General features: G+C 40.6%; 1 protein-coding gene across 1 annotated transcript in view; it reads left to right on the forward strand.

Moving 5' to 3' along the window:
• The first annotated feature begins 6,482 nt into the window (after positions 1-6,482).
• LOC128696631 (cytochrome P450 9e2-like) overlaps positions 6,483-9,269 on the forward strand; it is a 124,032-nt gene continuing 121,245 nt past the window's right edge. The window contains exon 1 of the mRNA XM_070094617.1: positions 6,483-6,641. The gene's annotated coding sequence lies outside the window, so the exon portion shown is untranslated. The remainder of the gene's footprint in view (positions 6,642-9,269) is intronic.

The raw sequence follows: 9,269 nt of genomic DNA on the forward strand, positions 1-9,269 counted from the left end.
TAGAGGTATATTATCAAAGTAAATTAAATCACAGCAATCAAAATAAAATCAATCTCTCGAGTTCAATATTATTGTGCTGAAAGCACATATCACATTTATAATTCTTAAGTACCATCAGGTACATTAACATTTAATAAGATATTACAAATATGTACAAGTAAGTGTGTGTATGCGTGTAAGTGCTCTTAAGTAGTTAGCTATGTCTCAAGACTCGAATAAGACTTAAACAAGTGACTGACAAAGTCCTCAAATAAACTAACTTCTTGACCGACTGGCAACCCGAACAGTCTGCTTGAACAACAAAGAATGCTAAGCCCAATAGCAATGCAATATGCGACTGTGACACAGAATCAGGAACTGGGAGATAATATAACGACACTAAGTAGGGACCATCAGCAGATCCTCCACAAAAGTTACAAAACTCCCATACTACTGAATCTATATTCAGCATAGGAAAAACGCGACTGTGACAATACACAGAAACCAGTACAAAATTAGGTCAGAAGCTATAGCCAAGGACCTGAGATACTCAGAGTGTCTATGTGACACACAACCTCAGTACAACGTCGAAAATCACTAAGTCTTTACAATGTTCTGTGAACAAAGTTCTACAGAACTAACAAGAATAATGAGACAGACAATCTGTCCAACCAGCAAGCGAGTCTAGAGCAGACTGAAAACTTCACGAGAGGTGAGGACACCCCCCCTCGATCACGTGATAGCTCCGTGGGCAGCAGTCACCCAGCGAGAAGCCGGCAATATAACGAGCGACAAGCGATAATTACAGTAGTTTGACAATCAAGACTAACTGAGCACATATTATGTACATCCTAACAACATAAGCTACGTCAAATAACAATATAAAGCAATACATTTGCGATTTAGCTATTATCGCAAATATAAGCAATATAAAATTATATGAAAAGGTAATATACATTACATATATACATAATAATCATTGTAACCCATTCAGGGGTTGCAACACTGTGTAACCAGGAATGGCATAGACATCAGTAGCATCAGGCTTTAGCCAGGTTTCAGTTAGTGTAATGGACATATTGGCATGCAGGGAATTTAGTAATGCTATGAGGTCATCGTAATGTTTACTTAAAGATCTGACATTGTAGTTAAAGACAGTTATGTTGTTGTTGGCTCTGAGAAGTGCCTTTGATTGTTCTGCTGTGTAGTAGTTACAGTTGCTGTTTGATTCATTTAAGTCATTAAATAAGAGGTTGGTATCAGGATCAATGCTTGTTATCATAAGATTTATAGTGAATCTATAGTCAGAATTAAGTATAAAACAAAGTAAATATTCTAAAGCTAAAAAATAGCACCTGAATTATTTAACAAATGTAAAAAAATGAGCTAAGGTAGCTTTTTAAAGCTAAAATAAAGGAGACAATATAAAAGGGACTAAAATAATTTGTGGTGAACAAATAAAGTGATGATGAAATAATGGAGCTTGGGAATATGATAGTTTACCTGGAGTTTACCTGGAGAGAGTTCCGGGGGTCAACGCCCCCGCGGCCCGGTCTGTGACCAGGCCTCCTGGTGGATCAGAGCCTGATCAACCAGGCTGTTGCTGCTGGCTGCACGCAAACCAACGTACGAGCCACAGCCCGGCTGATCCGGAACTGACTTTAGGTGCTTGTCCAGTGCCAGCTTGAAGACTGCCAGGGGTCTGTTGGTAATCCCCCTTATGTGTGCTGGGAGGCAGTTGAACAGTCTCGGGCCCCTGACACTTATTGTATGGTCTCTTAACGTGCTAGTGACACCCCTGTTTTTCATTGGGGGGATGGTGCATCGTCTGCCAAGTCTTTTGCTTTCGTAGTGAGTGATTTTCGTGTGCAAGTTCGGTACTAGTCCCTCTAGGATTTTCCAGGTGTATATAATCATGTATCTCTCCCTCCTGCGTTCCAGGGAATACAGGTTTAGGAACCTCAAGCGCTCCCAATAATTGAGGTGTTTTATCTCCGTAATGCGCGCCGTGAAAGTTCTCTGTACATTTTCTAGGTCGGCAATTTCACCTGCCTTGAAAGGTGCTGTTAGTGTGCAGCAACATTCCAGCCTAGATAGAACAAGTGACCTGAAGAGTGTCATCATGGGCTTGGCCTCCCTAGTTTTGAAGGTTCTCATTATCCATCCTGTCATTTTTCTAGCAGATGTGATTGATACAATGTTATGGTCCTTGAAGGTGAGATCCTGCGACATGATCACTCCCAGGTCTTTGACGTTGGTGTTTTGCTCTATTTTGTGGCCAGAATTTGTTTTGTACTCTGATGAAGATTTAATTTCCTCATGTTTACCATATCTGAGTAATTGAAATTTCTCATCGTTGAACTTCATATTGTTTTCTGCAGCCCACTGAAAGATTTGGTTGATGTCCGCCTGGAGCCTTGCAGTGTCTGCAATGGAAGACACTCTCATGCAGATTCGGGTGTCATCTGCAAAGGAAGACACGGTGCTGTGGCTGACATCCTTGTCTATGTCGGATATGAGGATGAGGAACAAGGTGGGAGCGAGTACTGTGCCTTGTGGAACAGAGCTTTTCACCGTAGCTGCCTCGGACTTTACTCTGTTGACGACTACTCTCTGTGTTCTGTTAGTGAGGAAATCATAGATCCATCGACCGACTTTTCCTGTTATTCCTTTAGCACGCATTTTGTGCGCTATTACGCCATGGTCACACAAGTCGAAGGCTTTTGCAAAGTCTGTATATATTACATCTGCATTCTTTTTGTCTTCTAGTGCATTTAGGACCTTGTCGTAGTGATCCAATAGTTGAGACAGACAGGAGCGACCTGTTCTAAACCCATGTTGCCCTGGGTTGTGTAACTGATGGGTTTCTAGATGGGTGGTGATCTTGCTTCTTAGGACCCTTTCAAAGATTTTTATGATATGGGATGTTAGTGCTATTGGTCTGTAGTTCTTTGCTGTTGCTTTACTGCCCCCTTTGTGGAGTGGGGCTACGTCTGATGTTTTTAGTAACTGTGGGACGACCCCCGTGTCCATGCTCCCTCTCCATAGGATGGAAAAGGCTCGTGATAGGGGCTTCTTGCAGTTCTTGATGAACACAGAGTTCCATGAGTCTGGCCCTGGGGCAGAGTGCATGGGCATGTCATTTATCGCCTGTTCGAAGTCATTTGGCGTCAGGATAACATCGGATAGGCTTGTGTTAATCAAATTTTGTGGCTCTCTCATAAAAAATTCATTTTGATCTTCGACTCTCAGTCTGGTTAGCGGCTTGCTAAAAACTGAGTCATATTGGGACTTGAGTAGCTCACTCATTTCCTTGCTGTCATCTGTGTAGGACCCATCTTGTTTAAGTAGGGGCCCAATACTGGACGTTGTTCTCGATAGGTAGTACTTTAAAGGTAATTCTTTAAAGTTAGAATTAGGGAAAACAATATAAAAGGGACTAATATAAGTTGTGGTGAACAATTAAGTGGTAATCAAATAAATGAGCTAGGGAATATAATGGCAAAATAATGAACTTATTATACTTTAGCACCTGAGAATAGCACCTTGATTATTTTAACAATTGTGAATATATGAACTAAGGTAGTTATATAAAGCTAAAATAAAGGAGAAAATATAGAGGGACTAAATTAAGTAATGGTAAATAAAGTTAAATGGACAGATAGTCACTATGAAATAATATTGGTTTAGGAGTAAGATCTGATTTGTAATATTAAATAAGTTGAGCAGTTTATTGCAGTGTATTCCCTGGAACGCAGGCGGGAGAGATACATGATTATATACACCTGGAAAATCCTAGAGGGACTAGTACCGAACTTGCACACGAAAATCACTCACTACGAAAGCAAAAGACTTGGCAGACGATGCAACATCCCCCCAATGAAAAGCAGGGGTGTCACTAGCACGTTAAGAGACCATACAATAAGTGTCAGGGGCCCGAGACTGTTCAACTGCCTCCCAGCATACATAAGGGGGATTACCAACAGAACCCTGGCAGTCTTCAAGCTGGCACTGGACAAGCACCTAAAGTTGGTTCCTGACCAGCCGGGCTGTGGCTCGTATGTTGGTTTGCGTGCAGCCAGCAGCAACAGCCTGGTTGATCAGGCTCTGATCCACCAGGAGGCCTGGTCACAGACCGGGCCGCGGGGGCGTTGACCCCCGGAACTCTCTCCAGGTAAACTCCAGGTAATAAAAAGTAAAAAAATATGAGGTAGTTGGTACTAGCTAGCAAAAGATAGTTTTGGTACTTGCAAAAAAGTAATTGGAATATACACTAATTGTACACAATAAAAAGTGAAAGTTAAGACACATGTGCAACATCTGGATATCTTTATTGTAGACGTTTCGCCATCCAGTGGCTTTATCAATACAGATTCTAGGACAGAATATGAAGACAGTAGAACTATATACAAAAGATGAGGTAATCTGTCCCTCGGCCTTGGAGTTAGTGTTCACAGCATCGTGGTGGAGGAGAATATTCTCCTCCACCACGATGCTGTGAACACTAACTCCAAGGCCGAGGGACTGATTACCTCATCTTTTGTATATAGTTCTACTGTCTTCATATTCTGTCCTAGAATCTGTATTGATAAAGCCACTGGATGGCGAAACGTCTACAATAAAGATATCCAGATGTTGCACATGTGTCTTAACTTTCATATTGTCGGTATTTTATACCTTTCATGCACAATAAAAAGTGACTAAAACAAGTAGTGGTAAACAAAATTAAATGGGCAGGTAAGAACAATGAATAATATTAATTTGGAGTAAGATTTGACTTGTAACACAAAATTATGAGCAATTAATAGTAGTAAGAAAGAAGTATAAAATATTGGAGGTAGTTGGCATTAGTTAGTGATGAAAAATAAAAAAAATAATAATGCACAATATAATAGTAAGGTACACTATATGCACCACACGTATATATGTATTAAGGGCACTTATCTAATCTGTTACTGAAATGTCAGCTTTTCTAAGGAAGGTAGAGAAATCATGTTCGTTTGAGATAGTATATTGTTGTCCTGTTGATGTTTTCCTTACTAGTATTTTCCCATCTCGCGTGAAACACTGATGTATTTTGTTTTCCTGTTTAAGTTTTCTCAGCCTGAACAGAAAGTTTTGACGTTTTCTTGTTAGACACTCATTTACGTACACTCCATTTTTCATGTATTTAATGTGTACGGCATTACTGTTTGTAAGGGTAATGTCATTGTGTATCTTAATGTCTTCATCTGTTTGTCAGAATGTACTTCTGTATATGTGTTCTGTGTGCTTTGTACTGCATGATGTGTGTTCTGTTATATTGATTAAATATATACATAACCTGTCGTTGGTGTTTGTGTGTTATTAAAAATTCAAACCTTATCTGCGATGAGGTTACATGGCCTTTGCTGGCAAATAAAGGAGATGTGTGCTTGGATCTTGAGTTAACAGTCATTATTGTATATGTCTAATTGGTTGTGAATAGCCGGGGGAGGGGGAATTTTTAGGGCTAGTAGGTATAAATACAGGATATACAGTGGACCCCCGGTTAACGAACTTTTTTCATTCCAGTAGTATGTTCAGGTGCCAGTACTGACCTAATTTTTTCCCATAAGGAATATTGTGAAGTAGATTAGTCCATTTCAGACCCCCAAACATACACGTACAAACGCACTTACATAAATACACTTACATAATTGGTCGCATTTGGAGGTGATTGTTAAGCGGGGTTCCACTGTATTTTAGGTTTGTGTGCTGTGTATTTCACGCTGTGTTATGAATTTCTTGTGGTCAGATGTACACCATCAGTGTGGGATGGTGGAGGTTGTGTCAGCGGTCTATGATCATGTACAATCCTTCGTGATGTACATGCTAACTGATTTCTTAATGTATATGTGTACTCATGTTGGGTGGCTCCAGCAGTTTTCGGAGACACACCTGTGAGATTTGGAATAGTACATGGGATACAGGGGTAAATGTTATGTATCCACACGTAGTTGTGAGTGTGATTTCTGCTTGACAATGGCAGAGTTGTATAGCTATAGGAGGCTCATCCATGTGATTTTAACTTATTTATTTCACGTAATGTCACGTTTTAAATACATTATATAAAAAGTAATTTAATAATAAATAAACACATTGAAATATATTTCTTCGTTAGGTTCATAATGGTTACTGTGAAATTATTGCATACACAAATATTCGCTTGCTTTATTCAGCAAGAAGAGCGTTAATATTTAAGCCAAAATCGCAAGTTTTACCTATTCGGCACGACATATATATATAAAGAGCGAGAGGGAAACAGAGAGAGAGAGAGAGAGAGAGAGAGAGAGAGAGAGAGAGAGAGAGAGAGAGAGAGAGAGAATAAATGAGAGATAAATTTAGACTTATCATTCTGACCAGGAACATCTGAAGAAAACACTTAAGTTGGTTCGTGTAATGTATACTTTGCATGATCATCATGAATTACGTTTATCAAAAGGATGCAAATCATCGTTACATCGTGGACGATCTTACTGCGTCTCCGACACTGCCGCTATAATCACGTCAGCCTTATCTTGGTACAGATAGAGGCAGATGTTTGAACATTTTGATTACTGTGAACCTCACCTGAACAACACTGCCAGCAATATAAAGCTTCCACACCAGTCTTAGTGTTCTCTTCGTCTCTGAGGGAAAACGTGAGCTAAAATTATTTAAGAAGACGTTTCAACTTTATTGTCACACGTCTTCTGCATTACTTCTTTATTACCTTGTTATTGTTAACTTGTTCTGTTACTTTATTAATGTTTTTGTGTTTTTTGTTAATTAGGCTGTGAGCAACTGCAAGTGTTCTTTCGTTAAGGTAATCTGACACTGCGTATTCCTGGTTCGGTTGAATTAGACACATGTGCAACTCTTGGGTACCTTTATTGAGGAAACGTTTCACCACACAGTGGCTTCATCAGTCCTTACAAAGGATAAACTTGAAGAACAGGGGGAGAATGAGGTAATCAGTCCCTCAGCCTTGAGTCGATGTGTTCAGTCTTGAATAGAATACATTCTTGAATAGAATACATTCTATTCAAGATTGATGGACTGACCACATCGACTCAAGGCTGAGGGACTGATTACCTCATTCTCCTCCTGTTCTTCAAGTTTCTGCTTTGTATGGACTGATGAAGCCACTGTGTGGCGAAACGTTTCCTCAATAAAGATACCCAAGAGTTGCACATGTGTCTAATTCAACAACATGTCGGTTCTCTGAACCATTCATCTGTATTCCTGGTTTACTGTTGATCTCCATCCCAGGGTGCGTTATTTCTGTTACTCTCCATCCCATGGTGCGTTATTACTGTTACTCTCCATCCCAGGGTGCGTTATTACTGTTACTCTCCATCCCAGTGTGCGTTATTTCTGTTACTCTCCATCCCAGTGTGCGTTATTTCTGTTACTCTCCATCCCAGGGTGCGTTATTACTGTTACTCTCCATCCCAGGGTGCGTTATTACTGTTACTCTCCATCCCAGTGTGCGTTATTTCTGTTACTCTCCATCCCATGGTGCGTTATTACTGTTACTCTCCATCCCAGGGTGCGTTATTTCTGTTACTCTCCATCCCAGTGTGCGTTATTTCTGTTACTCTCCATCCCAGGGTGCGTTATTTCTGTTACTCTCCATCCCAGGGTGCGTTATTACTGTTACTCTCCATCCCAGGGTGCGTTATTTCTGTTACTCTCCATCCCAGAGTGCGTTATTTCTGTTACTCTCCATCCCAGTGTGCGTTATTTCTGTTACTCTCCATCCCAGGGTGCGTTATTTCTGTTACTCTCCATCCCAGGGTGCGTTATTTCTTTTACTCTCCATCCCAGGGTGCGTTATTTCTGTTACTCTCCATCCCAGGGGACATTATTTCTGATAATCTACATCCCAGGGTTTGTTATTTCTGTTAGTCTCCACCCGAGGGAGCGTTATTTATGTTAATCTCCATCCCAGGGTGCGTTATTTCTATTAATCTCCATCCCAGAGTTCGTTATTTCTGTTACTCTCCATCCCCAGTTGCGTTATTTCTATTAATCTCCATCCCTGGGTGCGTTATTTCTGTTAATCTCCATCCCAGAGTTCGTTATTTCTTTTAATCTCCATCTCAGGGTGCGTTATTTCTCTTAATCTAGATCCCAGGGTGCATTATTTCTGTTAATCTCCTTCCCTTGGTGCGTTATTTCTGTTAATCTCCATCCCAGGGTGCGTTATTTCTGTTAATCTCTATCCCTTGGTGCGTTATTTCTATTAATATCCATTCCAGGGTGCGTTATTTCTGTTAACCTCCATCTCTGGGTGCATTATTTCTCTTAATCTCAATCCCAAGGTGCGTTATTTTTGTTAATCTCTATCTAATGGTGCATTATTTCTGTTAATATCCATCTCTGGGTGCGTTATTTCTGTTAATCTCAATCTCAAGGTGCGTTATTTCTGTTAATCTCGAGCCCAGGGAGTGTTATTTCTGATAATCTCCATCGCAGGGAACGTTATTTCTGTTGATATCCATCCCAGGGTGCATTATTTCTGTTAATCTCCATCCCAGGGTGCGTTATTTCTGTTAATCTCCATCCCAGGGTGCGTTATTTCTGCTAATCTCTATCCCAGGGAGCGTTAGTTCTGTTAATCATCATCACAGATTGCGTTATTTCTCTTACTCCCCCTTATTTCGAGTATTTCACGGAAATACTCCTAAGCCGAATTTTTAGACTTGAACGTTAGTTTTCATTGTGTCAATGTAACTAGTTGGAAATTTAATTTCCAAAAATGTCCTCTATTTCACGTGACTAATGATAAACAACCTGTTTGTGCCTACTACCAATTCTTCGCTCTTCCAGTCACGTAATTCGTATTTCTCACTCAATTCACTGATGACAAACGTGAATCATTACGTGCTTCTGTATACTTTCTTGATTTTTACGAAATGATTGTTCCATACATAAAAATAAATCGTATGTAAGAGGTATTCCTGGAGCATACCTGGAGAGGGTTTCGGGGCTCAACGCCCCCGCGGCTCCGTCAGAGACCAGGCCTAGTGGTGGATCAGGGTCTGATCAGTCAGGCTGTTATTGCTGGCTGCACGCAGACCGACTTACTAACCACAGCCCGACTGGTCAGATACTAACTTTAGGTGCCTGTCTAGTGTCTTCTTGAAGACAGCCAGGGGTTTATTGGTAATCCCCCTTATGTGTGTTAGGAGGCAGTTGAACAATCTTGGGCTCCTGACACTTATTGTGTTGTCTCTCAGTGTACTCGTGGCGCCACTGCTTTTCATTGGAGGAGTGTTGCATCT

This window comes from Cherax quadricarinatus, chromosome 46, assembly GCF_038502225.1.
Source record: "Cherax quadricarinatus isolate ZL_2023a chromosome 46, ASM3850222v1, whole genome shotgun sequence".
Classification (NCBI taxonomy): domain Eukaryota; kingdom Metazoa; phylum Arthropoda; class Malacostraca; order Decapoda; family Parastacidae; genus Cherax; species Cherax quadricarinatus.